Consider the following 24,668-nt stretch of genomic DNA (forward strand, 5'->3'; position numbering starts at 1 on the left):
ATAAATTCAAGTTAATTGCTAGCTACAGTTCAATTCATATTATCGGTTTCTTCTTTAGTGAGCACTACTACTTTGTGTCTTTCAAAGAATGTAACCATTTCATCTCAGTTGTCAAATGTGGCATAATATTTTTTTTCATAATATTTCCACATTGTGTTTTAAGTAACTGTAGAATGTGTAGTGATGTTTTCTCATTTATGCTATGGGTAATTTATGTTCTCTCCCTTTTTTTTTTTTTTCCAGTTAGTTTGGCTAGAAGTTTATCAGTTTATTGATATTCAAAGAATAAGCTTTTACTTTTACTGACTTTTCTCTATTGATTTTTTGTTTTCTTTCTGTGTTTGTGGTCTTATGCTTATGATTTCTTTCTACTTACTTTGAGTTTCATTTCCTCCTTTTGACCCCTAGTTTTTAATAGTTTATGAGGTCATTTTGAGATTTTCCTTTTTTGTGGTGTAGATATTTAATTCTATAAATTTCACTTAAGTACTCTTGTGTTGCTGGAATAAATCCTACTTGATCATAATGTATAATTCTTTTTATAAATGTCGAATTTGTTTTGCTAGTGTTTTATTAAGGATTTTTGCATCTATGTTCATAAGGGATATTGATCTTTGTTTTCTTACAGTGTTTTCCAATTTGGTGTCAGGATAATGCTAGCATCTTTTTTTTTTTTTTTTTTTTTTAATGCTAGCATCTTAAAATGAGTTGGGAAGAGGGGTGCCCGGGTGGCTCAGTTGGTTAAGCATCCCACTTCACCTCAGGTCATGATCTTGCAGTTCGTGAGTTCAAGCCCTGTGTCCGGCTCTGTGTTGACAGCCTGGAGCCTGCTTGGGATTCTGTATCTCCCTCTCTCTGACCCTCCCCTGCTCATGCTCTGTCTCTCTCTCTCAAGAATAAATAAACATTAAAAAAATTTAAAAAATGAGTTGGGAAGTGTGCCCTCCTCTTCTATTTTCTGGAAAATTTTGTGTAGAATTAGTATTCCTTCCATAAATTCACAAAGCAGGCATCAGGGCATGGACTTTTGCTGGTGGGAAGATTTTTCACTCCATACTCAATTTCGTGAACTGACGTAGGGTTATTCTATTTGTCTATTTCTTGAGTGAGCTTTGCCAGATTGTGTCTTTCAGAGAATTTATTTGCATACAGTTGTGTTTAACATTATCATATTATCCTTTAATGTCTGTAAGAGTTGCAGGGACCCTCCCCTGCTTTTACTCCTACAAATAGTAATACTGTCTTCTCTCCTTTTTCCTGGTTTCTCTGACTAGAGAGTTATCGATTTTATTGATCTCTTCAAAGAGCCAACTTTGAATTTCATTGAGTTTTCTCTGTGCTTTTTTTTTTTCCTCACTTGTTTACTATTTCATTGATTTCTGCTATCTTTATTATTTCCTCTTTTCTTCTTGCTTTGGGCTTCATTTGTCCTTATTTCTCTAGTTGCGTGTGTTTTAGGAGGAAGCTGAATTAACCGACTTAGGACCTTTCTTATTTTCTAATATAAACACTATTCTTAAAATGTCCCTGTAAGCCTGCTTGCGAGAGCTCCCTGGCCTCCCCCAGGGATAGCACACCTGTGCTTTGTATCAGAGCAGTGCACGACTCCGATTCCGCGCTCAATCCGGTTTCCTGCCTTCTGAGGGAGTTGGTGCCGCTTTACTGCTCTCTCAGCAGCAGCACCAGCAGCAGCAGCTACCTCGGCCTGGGTGGCTGTTGTGAGAGGGCTTGCAGTTTGTTTCTCTGTTCGGGGCTTTGGGTGCGGGCAGGTGGGCATTCCTGTCTCCCACGCAAGTGCAGGCAGCTTTAACCTCTCGGCTTTTCAGCAGCGGTTTCCCTTTACCTAAAGCAAGGGCTACAGCCTGGCCATTCCATCCCAAGGGGGCGGACACCTTTTGCTTCCACCCCTCCATCAGAGTCAGTAGATATTTACTGGAACCCTAGCGGTGAGAGCGCTCCCTGCTTCTCCAGGCGCAGCGGAAGGCTTTCGCTTCCTTCGAGAGCCGGCTCCAGGAAGTGGGCGGGGTTTTACGCCGGCCGGAAAGACAGTTCCAGAGGTGTCCTGCTCTGCGCCCGGGAGCGCAGGGTTTAGAGGCAGGGAAAAGCGATCTGAATGAGTGCAGGCTCCGTGTCTGGGGCTCCCATGAATTCCATGAATTCCACGCTTTTCCAGCTAGTGATGGGTTTGTGAAATTGTTACTTTTCTTCTTACTCCCTTGTGGCTGCCGCGTCTCCCTTCCAGTGCTGTTTAAAAGGTAAAACAGTTTGTGTCTCTAGCTCCTCAGGAGTACACACCTTTTTGAAATTCAGTTCATCTGGTTGCCTTTTGACTTCAGCTCTCTGGCTAAAAAAAAAAAAAAAAAAAAATGATTTGGGGGATTATTTGGATTTTCCTCACTGTGTGAAGTGATGTTCTCTTGTGGTTTTCTGCATCTAAGCAGAAACATGATATATTTGGTACATCCATTAGGAAAAAATAAAGGCTGAAAATCAATTAAAAAATGCTTATTTATTTTGAGAGAGCCAGCGGAGGAGGGGCAGAGAGAGAGAGAGAGAGAGAGAGAGGAACAGAGAATCTGAAGCAGGTTCAAAAACTCAAACAGCAGATGCTGGGCTCAAACTCACAAACTGTGAGATCATGACCTGAGCAGAAGTCCATAGCTTAACTGACTGAGCCACCCAGGCACCCCTGAAAATCAATTTCTAATACATATCTCAAGAAATTAGAAGAAAAACAAATGTAATCTAAATTAATAAAATAATAAAGTAAGAAAAAAATAATAAAAAATAAACATATAATTGAGATAATCAACCAAGTCAAAAGTGCGGTATTGTTGAAATCATTAAATAATGAATCATACCTCTGACCAGAGAAGGAAAAAATAAAATGTACAAAGTTCAGAAATGAAAAAGGAAACAATACAATTTTTGCAGGAATTTTAAAAGATGATAAAGTTGACATTATGAACACATACCTGCTACTGAATTTCACAATATAAATTAAATGGACAATTTCCTTTAAAAGCAAAATTCACCAAAACCAATACAAGAGGAAGTAGAAAATCTGAATAGTCTTATATCTACCAAATATATTGGATGCATGATTAACAATCTTCACATACATACACCTTTCCCTGCATTAAAAAAAAAAATAGGTCTAAATGATTTACTGTTGAACTTATGATACTTTTGTAAAACAATGTTAAGGAGAATAGAGAATGAAAAAGAAATTTTCCTACCTTGGTTAGTGCATAGATTAATAACAAGCTGGAAAGAAATTTCAAAAAAAAAATCTATAAACTAATGACTCTCATGAACAAGGATGTGATGATTCAAAGCAAATTATTGTCAAATTCATCAAGCAATGTATAAAAAGATGAGACTTTGGGAACAATTTGGTGTTAGACAGGAAATTTGAGATTGCTTTAACATTTTAAAATCAGCCAGTATAACTTCCCACAGTAACAAAATAAGGAAGAAAATTGTGTACTTTTTCAATAGATGTAGAAATAGCATTTGGTAAATTATAACATTTCTTAATGATAAAAAATAAGTTATTTGTAAGCAAAGAATAAACTTAAAATTACTTTAAAGGTATCTACAAAAATAGAGTATATGGCATATTAATTGGTTATAAATATTAAAATTTTTTCCTCAGAGACTGGCACTTACCATGTTTATTCATCATTATTCCAGATATCATATCATGGCCATTGTAATGAAGCAAGAAGAAAGATATAAAGCTTAGAATAGAAGAAATAAAGCTATAATTCACCCAGAGAATGATGTGAAGAATAGAAAAATTCCAAAAAAATATAAACCACTAGATTTAGGCAGTGAATTTAGCAAGAAATTAAATCAATTAAAAACCAAACTGGAATGTAGAATTTTTTAAAAATGATACATTGACAATAGTACCCATCCAAACAGGCATGAGCATAAATGTAAGATATAAAAGAAGTGAAAGGCTATGTACCTTGAATGAATAGGAAAACCCAGCAGTCAATTTTTCCCCAATTGTTTTACAGATGTCACAGGTAGATGCAAAGTAATTATGAAGTTAATTGCCCATTTTATTCATATACTTTATAAGTTTATGCTTTCATAAATTTACTTATGTTACATATATAAGTTTATACATATCAAATATGTAATAAAACTAGCAAAAAATAAGGGATATAATATAATTGTGTCTTATAGCAATGACAAAGAATTATTAAAATTAAAAAATTTAGTTTTATAAAATGAATTTACACCAATCAATAAACACTAGATGAACAGAACAATTTTTTTGAAACCTTAAACAGGCATCTTACTGGAAAAATATTCAAAATGGATTATACATACAAAAATGAGTGGTCAGTCTCACATTTAATTGGACAGTATACAAAATAAAAAGTGCATGCAAAAACCAATTTTCCCTTAATAGATTGGCCAAAACTTTATATCTAGTAGGTGTGTATATAGATACTACCATAGAATAGTGGCAATATTGTAAGGTGGTAGAACTTTCTTGAGAGTAGTAGGGCAATGTCTTTCATAATTAAAAAATATATATATATATCATTTGACGTATACATTTATTAACTAGAATGTTATTCTAACACCTAGAACCAATGTTAAATAATTTGTGAAACATCTATTTTTTGATAATAGTTATCAGTAGAAGAGAGCTGGAAATACAATTCCTTTACAATTACATCCACAAAGCCTAGTCCGTATTGTGACAAATAGTGACATAGTAGAAAATTTTCCACTAGAATTAGGAACAAGTCAAGAATCTACCAGTTTAACCAAATGAGGTGCATGTGTATGTATGAATATGGAATGGTCTTTAGGATATGTTAGTATTCTTAATGTTAGTATTCTTAATGTTGATACAAATTGGTATAAATTTTGTGGCAGGAAGTTAAGAGATCTTCCCTTTTGAGAATTTATATATTTTAGTGGTGAACTAGGAGAGAAGTCATTTGATAATAGGAGATGTTGCATTCTTGGACGTATGAGGAAATTAGGAAAGATAGACAATGGCTTCTGTGAGGAATGAGTGTGAAACACAGAAGAATGTCTGACTAGTATTTAAGTTTATGTTTATTCAATAAATATTTATTGAGGACCTGCTGTGCCAGGCAAAGGATATACCAATGAGTGCATAAGACAATATCCCTTTCCTCATGGAACCTGCATGGAATTCTTGTTTGATTTCAGAGACAGGGAATTTCTTTTGTCATGTTGCTACGAAGACATGAGGTACTCTCACAGAGCCATGTTGGTTTCAAGAGAAGTGTCATCTGCAGAAGGATTATGGTTATCCCCTCAAGGAGATACCACTTTTGTGAATACACCAACTTTTGTGCTTTGATAGTTTGGCTCTCAGTTGTCGTGGGCTAGGAATCCCAAGTTTCATAGCACTCTGTCAATGGCAGAATCATATTGACTGGTCTTTCAACGCAAATATTTCCAGTCAGATTGCTAACGTAACTTCGAAGGGAGAGTAGCTTTCCTAGTGATTTGAATTCTCATGTCAGTGCAGTTTCTCTTTGTAGTTGAACTTCTTGGTAACTCAAGTTAGTTAGAGGGTTGCGTGGTGAATATTACACCAGGAAAAGAGGAATTATATGCATGGATTGCTTAACGGCAGGCTAAGTTGCAGGATACAAGTAAGTCACATGGAGTCATTCATCTCAGATATGTCTTGGGAGTTATTGGTGGAAAGTCTTTGCTTTCATATTCATTAAGGGAAAAACAGTGATTCTGAAAATCAAAATTTAGTGCCCAATCTCTCTCTCTTGCTGTGCTTCGATGTTGTATTAGTTATCCATAGCTGCACAAAAGTTACTCCCAAAACATAGCAGCTTGAAACAATGAACGTATTTATTATCTCATACACTTGCTGAGGGTCAAGAAATAGGGGATTGGTTTTGGTGAGTGGTCCTGACTTAAAGTCTCAGGGGTCAAGCTACATACAGCCCAGGCTGCCTTTTGTGAGGATGTGAATGGGGCTAGAGTATCTATTTTTCAGTTCACTTAACTGGCTTAAGGGGGCTTCAGTTCCTCACCACATAGTTATCACCATAGAGTTGCATATGACATGAATTCCCCAGATTCAAAGAATTGAGAGAGATGTCGCAACCAAGACAGAAACCTCAGTCTTTTAGAAATTAATCTTGGAGAAGACATACTATCATTGCTGCCATTTTCTATTAGTCATTCTGACCAATGACTGCTGTTAAAGTATGGGAGGGATCAAGTAAGGATTTGAATACCAGGACACAGGAGTTATCAGGGACCATTTTGGAAATGACCTACTACAGATGAGCACGGCTTCTATTTTTCTCTTTGCTTCTAGATTAACCAGCCTGGCATTTACACATTCTTCCTTGTGCTATAGTAACACTATCCATTAGATTATTATAAAGTCACTTAAACCTTGCCTGAGAATCATCCTACCTCTTCGAGAAGACTTATTATGTGTTCCTCTTGAATTTTAATTCTTGATGAAAATCTTATTTCTTTCCAAGTTCTTGGGGGACCAATATTTTTTTGTTAGGTAAATATGAAAATGTAGCCATACATGTGCATTAATGACTAAATCTTAAGAGATTCTAATCAATATATCACATTTTAGTTTGGCCATTTTCTTCACCCTTTGTTTTATTCATTTGTCTTGTATCTCTTTAACATTAGTGTTAAATTTTCCCATTTTTTTGGTTAAATTTTCCCATTGCTTTTTTGGGGAGAGGAAGGCAAGATAGACAAGCAGTTAATTTTAAACTAACCTTTGAGTCTTTATGTAATATTTAAAAATACATGATTTCAAACTGGTATTAGAATGAAAGTCATGTAAAATGGGAATAAAAATATCACATTTAGATTTCATATATTGCATGTGGAAATATATACATAGATACAAATATATGTAATCACTGAATGAAGATCTATAACTTGGTTAATATGTATTTTGTTCACTTTACATTAAAGGGCACTACTCACAAATACTAATAAAAAATGGATGCTTTTGATAAACAACTCTAATGGTCTGTTGGTAAACTTTGGTTTAAATGGAGGCCTGTAGAGCACGAAAGAGAAAACAAAACATCCCCAGAGAAGTAAATGTACTGCATATTGACATGAACTAAAAAAAAAGAAAAAGAAAAAAGAAAAAGAAAAGCAAAAAAAAAAACAAGCCACCAACAGGTTAATGATTTAAGAAATGTAACTTCTCAGTTAAAATATCATATATTATTCATGTAGCCACAATACAAGAAAGTATTTTTCTATTTATTTTCTACAAATAATGTTGTATTTCTTACTGTAGTGAATATCCCAGGAGAAATTAGATGTGAACACGTTATGGTTTTTAATAGTTCAGTTCCCCAGGAGAATTCTCCATCTTGATTATATATATAGATGACCATTGTTCATAGTATGGTAAAAGTATATGCAATTTCTAAAATCATAAGATAGTTCAGAGAAGCCAAAATAAAGAAATAGAAGAAAAATAGCCCTTCAACTTTAGTAACAATTTGTATGGTGACAAGTTTATTAAGAAATACCAAACTTTTTTATCCTATCTCTTGGAAATGATAGAACCACAAAGTGAGACTCCTAGAAAGGGAGTTTCATAAAATTCCATGAATCCCCTATGTGAATCCTCTCTAGTCACATAATCCTCCTAAATTTAGTCTTAATTTTTCTGAAAGAATGGAATTACTATTCTTAAAGATGACTTTAGTGAACACACTGATTGCTGCATCGAAGTATATATAAATACTTTTTTAAAAGTGTTTATTTATTTTTGAGAGAGAGAGAGAGAGACAGAGTGCTAGTGGGGGAGTGACAGAGAAAGAGGGAGACATGGAATCCAAAAGCAGGTTTTAGGCTCTGAGCTGTTAGCACAGAGCCCAATGCAGGGCTCAAACCCACGAACAGCGAGATCATGACCCGAGCTGAAGTCAGACGCCTAACTGACTGAGCCACCCAGGTGCACTGATAAATACTTTGTAGAGAAAAGATCTTTTCTTTATAGTTTCAAATTAATATGACTTATTGACAAAAGCATGAATACACAGATTATACTTTTATTGTATAATGATATACTCTTCCATATTTGCTTATAATAATGATTTTACTTAAAAAAATTTTTTTAACATTTATTTATTTTTGAGAGAAAGAGAGAGCATGAGGGGGAGAGGGACCTAGAGAGAGGGAGACACAGAATTGGAAGCAGGCTCCAGGCTCTGAGCTGTCAGCATAGAGCCCGATGTGGGGCTCGAACTCATGAACCGTGAGATCATGACCTGAGCTGAAGTCGGACACTCAACAGACTGAGCCATCCAGGCACCCCTGATTTTACTTTTTAATAGCAGCATATGTACAGAAGTGTTTGCCTCCTTGATCACAAACCAGTTTTTTAAAAGGTATAATTCCAGGTCTATTGAGATATCACTGAAATAAAATATTGTGTAAGTTTAAATTGTAGGAGCATCTGGGTGGCTCAGTCAATTCAGCAGCTGACTTGATTTTGGCTGAGGTGATCCCAGGGTTGTGGGATCAAAGCCCATATTGGGCTCTGAAAACGAGTGTGGAGCCTGCTTAAGATATTTTCTCTGTCTCTCCCTCTGTCCCTTCCCCCTCTAAAAGAATAAAAAATTAAAATTAAAATTAAAAAGAATAAAGTGTATATTGTGATGATCTGACACACACTACAAAATGACTACCACAGTAGTGTTAGTTAACCCTTCACGTAATTACCATTTCTTTTTTGTGATAAGAACAGTTAAGACCTACTCCCTTAGTCTCTTTCAAGTATATAATTCAGTATTGCCAATTATAATTCCTGTGTTGTACATTAGATCCCCAGAACTTATTTATTGTATTACTGGAAGTTTAGATCCTTTGACGGATATCTCCCCATTTTCTCTAGTCCCTGGCAACCACCATTCTACTCTCTATTTCCATTAGTTCATGTTTTCAAGATTTCACTTATAAATGATATCATACAGTATTTGTCTTTCTCTGTGTGACTCACTTAGCATAATACCCTCAAGTTCCATCCATGTTGTCATATGGCAGGACTTTCTTCAGTTTCATGGCTGAATAATATTCCACTATATGTGTGTATGTATGTATGAATGTATACATATCCAATATATACACACCACATCTTCATCCATTCACCTACAGGTAGGCACTTAAGTTGTTTCCTTATTGGCTATTACAAAATAATGCCATGAGAACACGGGAGTGCGTATATATCTTTGGGATCCTGATTTCATTTCCTTTGGGTACATATCTAGAAGTGAAATTACTATATCATGCAGTTCTATTTTTAATATTTAAAGAAACCTCCACACTATTTTTTTATGCTGGCTGTACCAAGTTACATTCCTACTGATAGTGCACAAGGATTTCCTTTTCTTCCCATCCTTGCTTGTTCTCTTACTCTCTCTTTTATAAAAGCCGTTCGAATAGGTGTGCAGTTGTATGTTGTGGTTTTGATATCCATTTCCCTGATGATTAGTGATGTTGAACATCTTTTCATGTACTTTTTGGCCATTTGTATGTCTTCTTTGGAAAAATTGTTCATTAATTTTGCACAATTTTTAAATCCTGTTTGCTTTTTTAACTGTTCAGTAAATAATATCACATGAGTTCTTTATATAATTTGAATATAACCCTTTATCAAATATATAATTTGCAAATATCTCATTTTATTCATTAGGTTGCCTTTTCATTTTGTTGTTTCTTTTGTTATGCAGAAGTTTTTTAGTTTGATGTAATCTCATTTATTTATTTTTGCTTTTGTTACTTGTGCTTTTAGTGTCATATCCAGAAAAATTATTGCCAAGACAATGTCAAAGAGCTTTCCTTATGTTTTCTTCTCAGAGGTTCAGGTATTATGTTTAAGTCTTTAATCCATTTTGAATTAATTTTTTGTGAATGGTATAAAATAGGGGTCCAGTTTCATTCTTCTGTATGTGATTATCCAGTTTTCTCAATACCATTTATTGAAGAAAGAGTCCTTTCCCCATTGAGTATTCTTGCCTTCTTTTGTCAAATATTAGTTGTTTGTACATGTGAGGGTCTATTTCTGGGCTCTTGATTTTGTTCCATTAATCTATGTGTCTGTTTTTACGCCAATGTCACACTGTCTGGATTATTATAGTTTTGTAATACAATTTGAAATCAGAAAGTGTGATGCTCCCAGCTTCAGTCATCATTCTTAGGATTGCTTTGGCTGTCTGGAGTCCTAAGTGATTCCATATAGATTTTTGGATTGTTTTTCTATTTCTGTGAAAAATGCTGCTAGAATTTTGTTAGGAATGTCTTTGAATCGACAGATGGCTTTGAGTAGATATGAACATGTTAACAATATTTATTCTTCTAATCCATAACATGGGATATCTTCCTATTCCTTTATGCCTTCATTTTTTTTTTTCATCAATGTCTTCTAGTTTTCAGTGTACAGTTCATTGTTCTTGTTTAAATTTTTAAGTATTTTATTGTTTTTGATGCTATTGTGAATGGGATCAATTCATTTATTTTTCAGATATTTTGTTGTTCATGTATAGGAATGCCAGTGATTTGTGCATGCTGGTTTTGTATCCTGCAAGTGGAATAGTTAGGAATTTTTATATATAAGATCATACCATTTGCAGCAGAGACAACTTTACCACTTTTCAATTTGGATGCCTTTTATTATTTTTTTTTTTCTTGCTTGATTGGTGTGGCTGGGATTTTTAGTACCATGTTTAATAATAGTGAGAGTGGTCACTTTTGTTTTTGTCTTGATGTTGGAGGAAAAGCTTTCAACTTTTTTTCAACTTTTTGAGCAAGATGTTGGCCGTTGGCTTATTATACATGTCCTTTATTATGTTGAAATATATTTCTTCTATATCCAGTTTGTTGAGAGTTTTTACCATGAAAGGATGTTGGATTTTGTCAAATGCCTTTTCTGCTTCTATTGAGATGATCATGATTTTTTATCTTTTATTCTATTAATGCGATATATTACATTATGTATTCATATAATAATGAAACGATTTTGTATTTCAAGGATGAACCCCAGTTGATCATGGTGTACGGTCCTTTTAAAGTATTATTGAATTTAGTTTTCTAACATTTTCATGAAACTTTTTGCATCATGTTAAACAGGGATGTTGGCCTATAGCCTTTTGTTTGTTTGTTTTTTAGTGTTTTTATCTAACTTTGGTATCAGGGTAATGCTGGTGTTGTAAAATAATTTTGGAAGTGTTCCCTACTCTTCAATTCTTTGGAAGAATTTGAAGAATTAGTGTTAATTTTTCTTTAAATGTTTGGTAGACTTTACCAGGGAAACCACTTGGCCCAGGACTTTTTTTCTGTTCAGACATTTTTGGTTATTGATTCAATCTCAATATTGGTTTGTTCTATTTTCACAATTCAGTCTTGGTAGGTTGTATGTTTCTAGAAACTTGTGCATTTCTCTGAGGTTATTCAGTTGGTTGGCATGTAATCATTCATAGTAGTCTCTTATAATCCTTTTTTTCATCTGTGGTTTCAGTAATGTCTCCTTTTTCATTTCTGATTTTCTTTATTTTATTCTTTTTTTCTTAGTCAATGAAAAGTTTGTTTATTTTGTTTATCTTTTCAAAAAACTGCTCTTAATTTCATTTGACCTTTTCTGTTGTTTTATGGTCTCCATTTATTTTTGCTGTGTTCTTTGTCATTTCTTTCCTTCTACTACATTTGGGTTTAGTTTGATCTTCTTTTTCTAGTTCCTTGAGGTGTAAAGTTAGACTGCTTATTTGGGATCTTTCTTTTTTTCTTAATGTAGGCATTTATTGCTATAAACTTCCCTGTTTCAGTTGCTTTGCTGAATCTTATAAGTTTTGGTATTGTGTTTCCGTTTTCATTTGTTTATATGTATATCTATCTATCTATCTATATATACACGCACACGTATATATATACGTATATATACGTGTGTGTGTATATATATATTTGAGATTTCCCCTTCGATTTCTTCTTAACCCATTGATTGTTCAGGGCTGTTTTAATTTCCACATGTTTGTTAATTTTTCAGTTTTATTGCTATTTATTTCTAGTCTCAGACCACTGTGTTCAGAAAAGATACTTGGTATGGTTTCAGTCTTATTAAATTTATTAAGACATATTTTGTAACCCATCATAGGATCTACATCTGAAATTGCTTCTTCTACACTTGAGAAGAATGTGTATGTTGCTGCTTTTGGATACAGTGCTCTGTACATATCTTTTAGGGCCATTTGGCCTAAAGTATAATTCCAGTCCGTGTTCATATTTATTTTTTGTCTGGATTATCCATTGTCAGGAGTAGGGTATTGAAGTCTTCAACTACTGTTGTATTGTTAATTTCTCCCTTCAGATCTGTAGTATTTGCTTAATATATTTAGGTACCCTAATGTTGGGTGCATATATATTTATCATGATTGTATCCTCTTGATGAATTGACACCTTTATTGTTACATAATGACCTTCTTTGTCTACCGTTTATAGCTTAAAGTCTGTTTTTTTTTTTTTTTTTTTTTCTTATATAAGTATAGCTAACACGGCTCTCTTTTGGTTTCCATTTCATGGAAGATCTTTTTCCATCACTTCACTTTGAGACTGTGTGTGTTCCTAAATCTGAAGTGAGCCTCTTGGAGGCAGTGTTTATTTGGGTCTCATTTTTTTTAGCCACCCAGCCATTCAATGACTTTTGATTGGATAATTGAATCTATTTAAATTTAAGTCCTTGCTTATTGGTAAGTACACTAATGTCATTTTATTAATCTGGCTCTTCTGTAGTTTCCTTGTTCTATTCTTCTTCTCTAGCTGTGCCCCTTTGATAATTAATGATTTTTCATAATGGAATGCTTTGATTTCCTTCTCTTTATCTTTTGTGTATTTAGTGTAGGTTTTTTTGTTCTGTGGTTGCTATGAAGCTTACATAAAGCATTTTGTATAAAAACAATCTATTTTAAGCTGATAACTTTGATCGCATACAAAAACTCACCATTTAGTCCCCTCTTTAAAGTGTTTGATGTCAGGTTTATCTTTTTTTATATTGTGTGTTTATTAACAAATTATTTTAACTATAGTTGTTTAACTGTCCTTTAACCTTTATACTAGAGTTAAGTGGTTAATGGGCTACCATATGAGCATATTAATATCTAATATTATGGTATTAGCATACTCTGAATTTGACTGTGTGCTTATTTTTATCAATTTGTTTATATTTTCATATGTTTTCATGTTAATACTTGCTGTTCTTTCAACTCAAAGAACTCACTTCAGGATTTCTTATAAAATAAGTCTATTGGTGATGACTCCCTCAGCCTCCCTCATACTCCCTTGTTTGTATGGAATCTTCTTTTTTTCTCTTTCATTTCTGAAAGACAAATTTTCCAGATAGAGTATTCTTGGTTGACAGTTTTTTTTTTTCTTTCAGCATTTTGGCTATATCATACTTACTCTGTAATGGCCTATAAGATTTCTGCTGAGAAATCTAATAGTCCAGTGGGGGTTCCATGGTAAGTTACAAACTTCTTTTCCCTGCTGCCTTTAAGATTTTTTTCTTTGATTTTTTTTTTACAGTTTTACTATAATGTGTCTTGGAGAAGAGTTCTTTATTTGAGTTTGTTTGGTGACCTATACATTTCATAAACTTGGATGTCCAAATATCTCCCCAGATTTGGGAAGTTCTCAGCCATTATTTCCTTAAATAAGCTTTCAGCACCCTTTCCCCTCTGTTCTGCTTCTGGGACCCAAATAATTAGCAAATTGTTGATCTTGCTGGTATCCTATAGATTATGTAGGCCTTCTTCATTATTTCTCATTCTTTTTTCTTTGTTCTTCTCCAGCGGAATAATTTAAAAGATCTTGTCTTCTAATTCACAGACTCTTTCTTCTGCTTGATCCGTTCTTCTGTTGATTCTTATTGCATTTTTCATTTCATTCACTGTATTCTTCAGCTTCAGAATTTTTGTTTGGTTCTTATTTATTATTTCTAACTCTTCGTTAAACTTTTCATTTTGTTCATGTATTATTTTCCTGATTTTGTTGAATAGTCTTCCTGTATTTCTTATAGCTCGCTGAGCTTCCCTGAAACAATTATTTTGAATTCTTTATCATAAATTGCAGATATTCATGTTTTCGGAGTTGGTTACTGAAAGATTATTATGGTCCTTGCTCGTGTCATGTTTCTTTGATTTTTCATGTTCCTCGAAGTCTTGTGTTGCTACCTTTGCGTTGAATAACAATAACTTCCTCCAGTCTTTACTGACTGACTGGAGAGAAATGTCTTCTGTCCACCCTCTAGTTATTCTGCAACATTCTCAGACCTTCTCTAGATACATCTGATCCATGTTTCTTGCTCCCTCTTGTGGTAGAAATTCAAAACAAGCATTAAAAAAAATCAACTCTGCAATGCACGTATCTGGGTGCTGACAGTCTCCCTCTCATTTTCCTAAGGGTGGAGCTAAAGGTCAAGTGTGTGGTGTCTTCTGGTCCTGAAGGTTAGGGGCCAGGTTTTTGCATGTGCTCACCAGTCATCTTGCAAAGCTCAATTGTCACTGTCATTGGGAATATACTGAAGGTATCAGCCACAGGGTTGGGGTGTGAGTTAGATGTGCAGACTGCTGGTGGTGCCTATGGGCCAACTGACAAAATCTGTTAGTGAAGTGTCCCTAGTGATTGTGGGTTGGCTTTTTGATGGAGTCTGTGACACAGTAGGATCCCCATGTCCCATTAATCCCCTGTGAGAATCTTATCTACTGCTTTCAGCTACTCTCTACCCCAAAGTCATGCAACTCATGACTTAATACTTTGGATGTGACAAGAAAGAAATGGGCCTCTTGGGCAGTTTCCTGCACAGCTGGAGAGCTAGGCACTTACTCATATGTTCTTACTTTCCCTTGCAGGAGAAATCATGGGCCAAGAAAATCTCTTCTGGCATTGAACTGTGCTGCCTTGGTAGAGGGGTGATGTGTTGAACTGTTTCTCTTCCCCAGTGCGTACAAACTTATATAATTTTGCTTTACTGGTGTGCTAGAACTTCTCTGCTAGAAACTTGACTTCACAAAGGATCTCTCATTTGTGGGTGGTTGTCTGAGACAGTGTTCCCCAGATCTCCTGGAGTGCAGTCAAGAGGGGCTGGAGCCAGGATTGAGGTTGATATACCTATTACTCAATGCAGGGCCAGGGAGTACTTCTCCTGGGTACTTTGGCATGTGGCGTTGCATCTAACATCTCTCATAAGGTACTTTTGTCTGTGGATGGATGCCAAGTTATCGTTGCGAGAGGATATGAGCAAGGGACATCTTTTTTGGCCATTTGCTGATGTCACTACTGAAGCCAGTTTTAGTTAGCTAAATATTTGCTGAATATTTACTTTATCTCCACCAGGTTGACAGTTTGTGATGGAGTAGAGATTAAGTAGACTTAAGTGTCAGGGAGGCTGCAGTGTGCAAAGCCATAACAGAATAAGAGAACATTTATTCTTAATTTCAGTACATGATAGAAATGTGGACCCCCAAAAGGGTATTTGTAAATATTTGCTATGTCAGCATTTTTTTATATGTAGAGAATTGGTTCCATGTGTATTAAAATATTTGGATCACTCCAACTCAAAAGGAAGGAGAAAACCATAAAATGGGTGATCTAGGCAATTAATAAGGTTTTTAAAAGTTCTTTTTTTAAGTTTATATATTTATATTAATAATATATTTATTATATTTATAAATATTTATATATTATATATTATATATAGTTATATTTATTTATATATTATATATTTATATTTATATTTATAAACATTTATGTATTTATTTTGAAAGAGAGAGAGTGTGTGAGCAGAAGAGGGGCAGAAAGAGGGAGAGAGAGACTCTCAAGCAGGCTCCATGCTGTCAGCACAGATCCTGCCACAGGGCTTAATCTCGTACACTATGAGATCATGACCTGAGCCAAAATCAAGATTTGGATTCAACTGACTGAGGCACCCAGGTGCCAATAAAAGTTAATTCTTGATGTAGTAAAACCATACCCATCCATACTAGCCAATTGATAGCACAAACAATAATAAAATCTGTATATTTATACAAATCTACTTGGGCTCACTATGCAAGGTTATTTCTAGTGTCAATGACAATGGCAGAATATGAGAGTGAAGGGCATGAGCGTCTTCAGCTTACTAGGTATCACCCAATTGCTCTCAAAAGTTGTACTGATTTACACTCTTATCTTAAATATGAGTTGTCATTTTCTTACATGTTTGTAAATGTTTGCCAATCTGAAAATGTGAAATGATATCTCACTGTTATAATTTGTATTTACTGGAGACAAATGAGGTTGAACAACTTTTGTTTTCTATTGGCAGTTTTGCACATGTCTCATTATCTCCTGATCATTTTTCTTTTTCAGTTTTTTTTCATGTTTATTTATTTATTGGGGAGGGGAGGCAGAGAAAGAGGGAGAGAGAATCTCAAGCAGCTCATAGTGCAGAGCCCAAGGCAGGGTTCGGTCTCACAAACTGTGAGATGAAGAGCTGAGCCAAAATCAAGAGTTGGATGCTCTACTGACTGAGACACTCAGGGGTCCCTGATAATTTTTTCTTTAAAATTTTTTACTGAGGGATAATTGATTCACAATGATATATTAGTTTCAGCAGTGAAACATATTGAATTGACAATTTCATATGTTACTCATGCTCATGACAATAAGGGTGGTTACCATTTTTTGTCCCATTTTTTATTTTGGGGGGGATGTTGAATTGTATAAGTTCTTTTTATATTTTGGATATATATTTATATATATTAGGATACATCCTAATCAAATGTATCATTTGCAAATATTTTCTCCTATTCATTAGGTAGCCTTTTGTTTTGTTGATGATTTCATTTGCTCTGCAAAAGCTTTTTATATGGAGGTAGTCCTTATAGTTTACTTTTGCTTTTGTTTCTCTTTCCTGAGAAGACATATCCATAACTATGTTGCCAAGGCCAATGCCCAAGAGATCACTGCCTTTGTTTTTGTTTGTTTGTTTGTTTGTTTGTTTTACGAGTTTTATGTTTTCAAGTCTCACAATTAGGTTCTTAATCCATTTTTGGTTTATTTTTGTGTATGTTGCAACAATGTGGTCCAGTTTCATTCTTTTTCATGTAGCTTTCTAGTTTTCTCAATACCATTTGTTGAAAAGACTGTCTTTTCCCCATTGTATATATTTGGCTCCTTTATCATGGATTAATTGGCCATATAGGTGTGGGTTTATTTCTAGGTTATCATATTCCATTTATCTAGAAGTCTGTTTTTGTGCCAGTACCATGCTGTTTTGATTACTACAGCTTTCTAATATATCTTCAAATCTAGAATTGTGATGCATCCAGCTTTGTTTTTCTTTCTTAAGATTGCTTTGGCTATTCGAGGTCTTTTGTGTTTTCATACAAATTTTAGTATTATATATTTCAGTTCTGTGAAAGATGCTACTTCTCTGAAAGGTGTATTTTGATAGGGATTGCATTGAATCTATAGATTGCTTTGGGTAGGATGGACATTTAACAGTATTAATTCTTCCAATACATAAGCATGGTATGTTTTTTATTTGTTTATGTTGTCTTTGATTTCTTTTATCAATGTCTTCTAGTTTTCAGAGTATAGGTCTTTTTTACCCCTTTGGTTAAATTTATTCCTACGTATTTTATTCTTTTTGAGCAACTGCAAATGGGATTGCTTTCTTAATTTCACTTTCCAATAGTTCATTATTAGTGTATACAAACACAATAGATTTGTGTATTAATTTTGTATCCATCAACTTTACTGAATTCATTTATTACTTCTAATAGTTTTTTGGTAGAGTCTTTAGGGTTTTTTATGTATAGTGTCATGTCACTATCTGCAGCTAGTGACAATTTTACTTCTTCCTTGCCAATTTGGCTGCCTTTTTTTTTTTTTTCATTTTCTTGTCTGATTGTTGTGGCAAGGACTTCCAGTATTATGTTGGATAAAAGTGGTGGACATCCCTGTCTTATTCCTGACTTAGAGAGAAGGCTGTCAGTTTTTCACCACTGAGTATGATTTTAGCATTAAGTTTTTCAGATGTGGACTTTATTGAGATGTTTCTGTAAACCCAGTTTGTTGAGGGTGTTTATCACTAATGGATGTTGTATTTTGTCAAATACTTTTTCGGCATCAATTGAGATAATCATATAGTTTTTATCCTTCCTCTTGTTAATGTGATGTACCATATTGATTGATTTGCAAATATTGAGCTACTCTTGCATCCCTAGAATAAATCTCACTTGATTATGGTGAGTGAATCTTTTAATGTATTGTTGAATTGGGTTTGCTAATATTTTGTTGAGAGTTTTTGAGTCTATGCTCATCAGAGATATTGGCCTATAGTTGTTGTTGTTGGTTTTTGTTTTTTTTTTTTTTTTTTGTACTATCTCTGTCTTGTTTTGGTATCAGAGTAATTCTGACTTCATAGAATGAGGTTAGAAGTTTTCCTTTCTCTTCTATTTTTTTTGTAATAGTTTGAGAAAAATAGGTATTAACTCTTCTTTAGTGTTTGGTGGAATTCACCTGTGATGCCATCTGGTCCTAGACTTTTATTTGTTGGGAGTTTTTTGATTACTAATTCAATTTTATTACTAGTAATTAGTCTGTTCAACTTTTCTATCTTTTCCTGATTCAGCTTTGGGGAATTGTTAGTTTCTAGAAATTTACCCATTTTTTTTTAGGTTTGCCAATTTGTTGGCATATAATTTTTTGCAGTAGTTTCATAATTTTTTGTAATTCTGTGGTATAGATGGCTATTTCTCCTCCTTCATTTAAAAAAATTTTTTTTAACATTTATTTATTTTTGAGACAGAGAGAGACAGAGCATGAATGGGGGAGGGGCAGAGAGAGAGGGAGACACAGAATCGGAAGCAGGCTCCAGGCTCTGAGCCATCAGCCCAGAGCCCGACGCGGGGCTCGAACTCATGGACCACAAGATCGTGACCTGAGCTGAAGTCGGACGCTCAACTGACTGAGCCACCCAGGCTTCCCCTCCTCCTTCATTTTTTATTTTATTTGCGTTCTTTCTTTTTTTTTTTTCTCTTTTCTTTTTTCTTTTTCTTTTTTGATGAGCCTTAGCTGTAAGGTTTTATCAATTTTGGTTTTCTTTTCAAAGAACTAGTTCTTGATTTCACTGATCCTTTTTGATTAGTCTCCCCTTTCATTTATTTCCACTCTAATCTTTTTTTTTCTACTTGATTTGAGCTTAACTTGTTCTTTTTTTTTTTTTTTCTATCTCTTTTAGGTGTAGGCTAGGTTGTTTATACTATATTCTTTTTATTCCTTGAGGTAGGCTTGTATCACTATAAACTTCCCCTTTAGGACTGCTTTTGCTATGCATATAGATTTTAGACCATTGTATTTTCATTTCCATTTGTTTCCATGTATCTTTTGTTTTTCCTTTGATTTTTTTATGGACCCTTGAGTTGATTAATAGCATGTTGTTTGGCCTCCATGTGTTTGTGTTTTTTCCAGTTTTTTTTCCTTGTAATTTATTTCTAGTTTTATACAGTTTTGATCAGAAAAGATGCTTGATATGATTTCAGTGTTCATCAACTTATTGAGACCTGTCTTGTGACCCAAAATATGATCTCTCCTGGAGAATGTTCCATGTGTGTTTGAAAAGAATGAATTCTTCTGTTTTTGGATGGAAGATTCTGTATGTATCTGTTAGGTCCATCTGGTCTAATTTGTCATTTAAAGCCAGTGTTTCTTTTTTGATTTTTTGTCTGGCTAATCTGTTCATTGATGTAAATGAGGTATTAAAGTCTCCTACTGTCATTTTATTTACTGTCAATTTTTGCCTTTGTGTCTGTTACTATTTGCTTCATGTGTTTAGGTGCTTCTATGTTTGGTGCATAGATATTTACAATGTTATATTTTCTTGTTGGATTGACCCCTCTATCATTATGTAACGCCTTTCTTTACCTCTTGATACAGTATTTGCTTTATTATTTAAAAAAAAATTTTAACGTTTATTCATTTTTGGGAGACAGTGTGAGCAGAGGATGGGCAGAGAGAGAGGGAGACACAGAATCTGAAGCAGGCTCCAGGCTCCGAGCTGTCAGCACAGAGCCTGACACAGGGCTCAAACTCGTGAACAGCGAGGTCATGACCTGAGCCAAAGTTGGACACTTTACCGACTGAGCCACCCAGGCACCCCGCTTTATTTTTTTTTTAATGTTTATTTATTTTTGAGAGAGAGAGAGAGTGCAAGCAGGGGAGGGGTAGAGAGAGGGAGGCAGATGATCTGAGGCAGGCTCCACACTGCCAACACAGAGCCTGATCTGGGACTCGAACTCACAAATTGTGAGATCATGACCTAAGCCAAAAACAAGAGTCGGATGCTCAACCGACCAAAACACCCAGGCACCCCCATAGAGTCTTTGTTTTAATGTCTACTTTGTCTGATATAAATATTGCTACCCCAGCTTTTTTTTTTTCCGCCGGCTTTTATTTATGGACTTTTTCGGTTACTTCACTTTCAGTCTCTGTCTTTAGGTCTGAAGTGAATATTTGATAAGCAGCATATAGATAGATGCTGTTTTTTTATCCATTCAGTCACCCTATGTCTTTTGATTGGAACATTTAGTCTATTTATATTTACAGTAATTATTGATAGGTATGTTTTTACTGCTCTTTTGTTGTTTTCTGGTTGTTTTTGTAGTTTTTCTCTATTTTTTCTTCCTTTGCTCTCTTCCCTTTGTGGTTTGATGGCTTTCTGTAGTGTTAAGTTTGGTTTCCTATTTATTTTTTGTGTATCTATTGTAAGTTTTGATTTATGGTTACTATTAGGTTCATATGTAACACCTTATGTGGATAGCGGGCTATAGTATGTTCACAGTCACTTAAATTTTACGCATTTTAAAGGCACTAGATTTTTATTCCCCTCTCCACATTTTATGTATATGCTATCACATTTTATGTCTTTCTTATTTTATGTCTCCCTTGTCTAACTTTTGTAGAATATAATTGATTATATAACTTAAGTGTTTTAACCTTCATATTAGCTTTGCAAATGATTAATCTATTACCTTTACTGTGTGTAGCTTTCACCCATGAAATTTTTCTTTTGTAATTTTTGTCTAGTGAAGGCCTGTCCTTCTGCTTAAAGAATTCCCTTTAACATTTTTTGTAAGGATAATTTAGTGGTGATTAATTCCATTAATTTTTGTGTGGGGAACTCTTTATCTCTCCTTCAATTCTGAATGATAATCTTGTGAGGTACAATGTTCTTGGCTGTAGGTTTTTTCCTTTTAGCACTTTGAATATGTATGCCACTCCCATCTAGCCTGCAAAGTTTCCGCTGAGAAGTCAGCTGATAGCCTTATGGGGTTTCCTTTGTATGTAACTGTGTTCTCTTGCTGCTTTTAAGTTCTATCATTACTTTCTTCCATTTTAATTATTATGTGTTCTAGTGTGGACCTCTTCGGTTCATAGTAGGGGCTTTCTGTGCTTCCTGGACCTGGATGCCTATTTCCTTTTTCAGATTAGGGAAGTATTCAGCTATTATTTTTTCAAATAAATTTTCTGCCTCTTTCTCACTTCTGGGATTCGTATAATGTGAATATTATTACATTGATGTTGCAGGGATCCTTTAGCCTATTCTCACTTTTTGTTATTCATTTTTCTTTTTGTTCAGTTTGATTCCTTTCCATAATCCTGTCTCCAAGACTGCTAATCCTTTCTTCTGCATCCTGGAATCTGTTGTTTTCTCCTAGTACATTCTTTATTTTAGTTGTTGAATTCTTCAGTTCTAACAGGTCCTTTTTTATATTTTATGTATATTTTTGTTGATGTTTTCACTGAATTTGTTAATTTTTCCCCCTCAAGTCCAATGATTATTTTAAGGACTATGACTTTGAACTCTTCGTCAGGCATATTGCTTATCTCCATTTCATTCAGGTCTTTTGCTGTGATTTTGTCTTGTTCTTTCATTTGTGGCAATTCCTTTATCTCCTCAATTTCTCTCTTTATGTTTGTTTCTATGTGTCAGGTAGGCCAGGTATATCTCCTGGTCTTTAAAAAGTAGTGGCCTTGTGTAGAAGAGGTCCTGTGGTGCCACATAGCACACGTCGCTCTTGTCACTAGAATCAGGTGCTCCAGAGGTATTCCCATGTGGGCTGTGTGCACCATTCTGTTATGGCAGAGTCAAGATTGCCTTTAGCGCAGGTGGTTGCATTGACCTGCTTTGCCTGCTGAAGGTGCAGTCAGGGTTTGCTCCCCATGCTACTGAGGCCCAGTTGCGCCCACCACAGCCTCATTGGTGGGCATGACCAGTACTCATACTAGCTGTCTGCAGTTAGGCGGCCAAGTAACTGCAGGCACACCAAAGGACAGGGCTTGCTCCTTGCCCAACTATCTAAGAAATCTGGTTGCAGGAGTTGTTGTCACACTGGTATTTGGTAATATCTCCCCACCTACCCAGGGCAGAAGTAATTTTAGAATGGCATAGGTCCAGCATAGGCTGCCTCCTGGGTGTGGCAGGGCAGGAGATGTCTTGTAGGGATAGGCAGGTTAGTTGGGTGGAGTGGGTCCACGAGGGAATGTTGGGATGGGGTAGGTAGTGCTAGCAAGGTAGATGGAGAGTGTTAGCATTGGCTCCTGGCTATCTAGGGTGGGGGAGGGGAAGATAAATGGTGTCTGCCAGTACTTTTGTTCCCAGAGAAATCTCCTACAGATCCCTGCCCCTCTAGTGCAAGTTCTAACATTAGTTAATAAATCTTCAAGTATACCTGAGTCAGTTTTCAAAATGCTGCTTCTATGTGGTGTCTCCTGCCAAGTTATTTAATATGCTGGCTCTTTAAGGGTGGGGTCTTGGTTTCCTATTGCCCTCAGGCTCTCCTGGATTTAAGCCTGCTGATTTTTAAAGCTCCTAGAGTTAAGCCCCCTGGTTTTTCAAAGCAAGACATTATGGGGACTTGTCCTCCCAGTGTGTGTCCCCAGGGCTGGGGATGCCCAGAGTGGGGGGTATGATCTTCTTGCTTCTCGATGCGTATGATGTCCCTCTCATTTGCGGTTAGTCACTCCAGAGGTTTAGTTCCCAACCACACATCTCTTCCCCTCCTACCTTTTCGGGTGGCCTTCTTCCTAGGACTAGCTATGGAAGATTTGTTCTGCCAGTGTGCAGGTCATTTTCAGATTTAGTTACGTAGATGTATCTATTGACTTGGTGTGTCTGTGGGACAAGTTGAGCTCAGGATCTTTCTACTCAAGAGGCTCTCTCTTTGTCATTTTTCTATTAGGGTATTTATCTTTTTATTATTGATTTAGTATAATTCTTTATGAATTAAATTTCTGTAAAAAATTACATCAACTGTAATTGATGTAACTGTAATGTGTTATAAGACCATATGAAAATTGGGAGCGTGTATGGAGAAAACATTCTCCTTTTTCACCATAGCAGACACTGTTGGTTGACAGCCTGGTATCTATGACCCTCTTCTATAGATGATGATATATTATCTACTAGTTGCTTTCTCATTTTTCATTCTACCTTTCTTTCTTACCAGCACACCTGATTTAAATGGAGGTGCAAATGAATTTGTCTAAAAAGCTACTTCCTGGTTCTCTTTGTAGAATAGACAAACGTGAGACATAATGCTCTTCTATGGGATAGGAATTGCTGTGTAGAATTCTGGAAAAACTCCTTTAGAGGGGACAAACTTAACTGGAATATATGTTTGAATTTCATCCTACTTACCCTTCCTGCCTGCAACATGGCCTCAGTGATAGGGGATGGTGGAGAAGGCATTACTCTGACCCTGAGGTGAAACACACACCCTGAAAATGGAGATCAAAAATAAGGGAACTAAAGTAATAAAGGTTTTGTAGAGGGGCTGCATTTTCCCCAGACTGTCAACTTTAAAATTTCTTGCTGCAGAAACAATTCCTAAAAAACCCATTCCATAGTGTTGGTGTTTCATGTAGCCTAGCACAATTCTTAACTGATAAAGGGGCTATAAGAACTTTGATTTTGTTTAAGATGGCAAGAAAGTCCTATGCCACCATAAATTACTTCCTAAGAAAAATGTTAACATTTTACATCATATATTCAAATTAGATTTCTCCAAAAGAGAATAGACAATATGTTAGTCCAAAATAACTTAATATTGATGAAATGTGAGATCGGGTTCCTTCCAGTAAATGTTGCCTTTTGTTTTGTTTTGTTTGTTTGTTTGTTTTTGGAATATTTGATTGGAGGGATAAACTCAAGGACAGGTCTACAGAGGGGCTTAAGTCACAAGTGACAACCCAGAGTTGTCAGAGGTGGGGATATTGCAGAAAACAAAACAGGTAAAATTCCTGCTTTTCTGAAACTTAGGCTTGTACTTTTGGGAGAGAGACTATTAATAGACCTCTGATTACATAAAATAGGGAATGGTAAATTAAATGAAGAAAAATTAGGCAGAATAAGGGGACTGCAAGTTCAGAATGCTTGGAGGTTGTCAGAGAGGTGGCTCCCTCTTAGGTAGACTTGTCAGTAAGGCTTTCCTCATGAGAGGATGGTTGAGCATCTGCATGAAGTGAGGAAATAAACCACAGGCCAGCTGTGTGGCAGAACTGTTCCAGGCAGAGGGACTACCCAGTGCAAAGACCTCTAGATCAGTGAG

The 24,668-nt window shown here is 35.4% G+C and overlaps 1 long non-coding RNA gene across 1 annotated transcript in view; it reads left to right on the forward strand.

Moving 5' to 3' along the window:
• Positions 1 to 1,838: 1,838 nt before the first annotated feature.
• LOC131511976 (uncharacterized) overlaps positions 1,839 to 24,668 on the forward strand; it is a 375,735-nt gene continuing 352,905 nt past the window's right edge. The window contains exon 1 of the long non-coding RNA XR_009261849.1: positions 1,839 to 2,255. This is a non-coding gene — a long non-coding RNA (uncharacterized LOC131511976). The remainder of the gene's footprint in view (positions 2,256 to 24,668) is intronic.

The sequence above is a fragment of the Neofelis nebulosa genome, chromosome 5 (genome assembly GCF_028018385.1).
Source record: "Neofelis nebulosa isolate mNeoNeb1 chromosome 5, mNeoNeb1.pri, whole genome shotgun sequence".
In the NCBI taxonomy this organism is placed as follows: domain Eukaryota; kingdom Metazoa; phylum Chordata; class Mammalia; order Carnivora; family Felidae; genus Neofelis; species Neofelis nebulosa.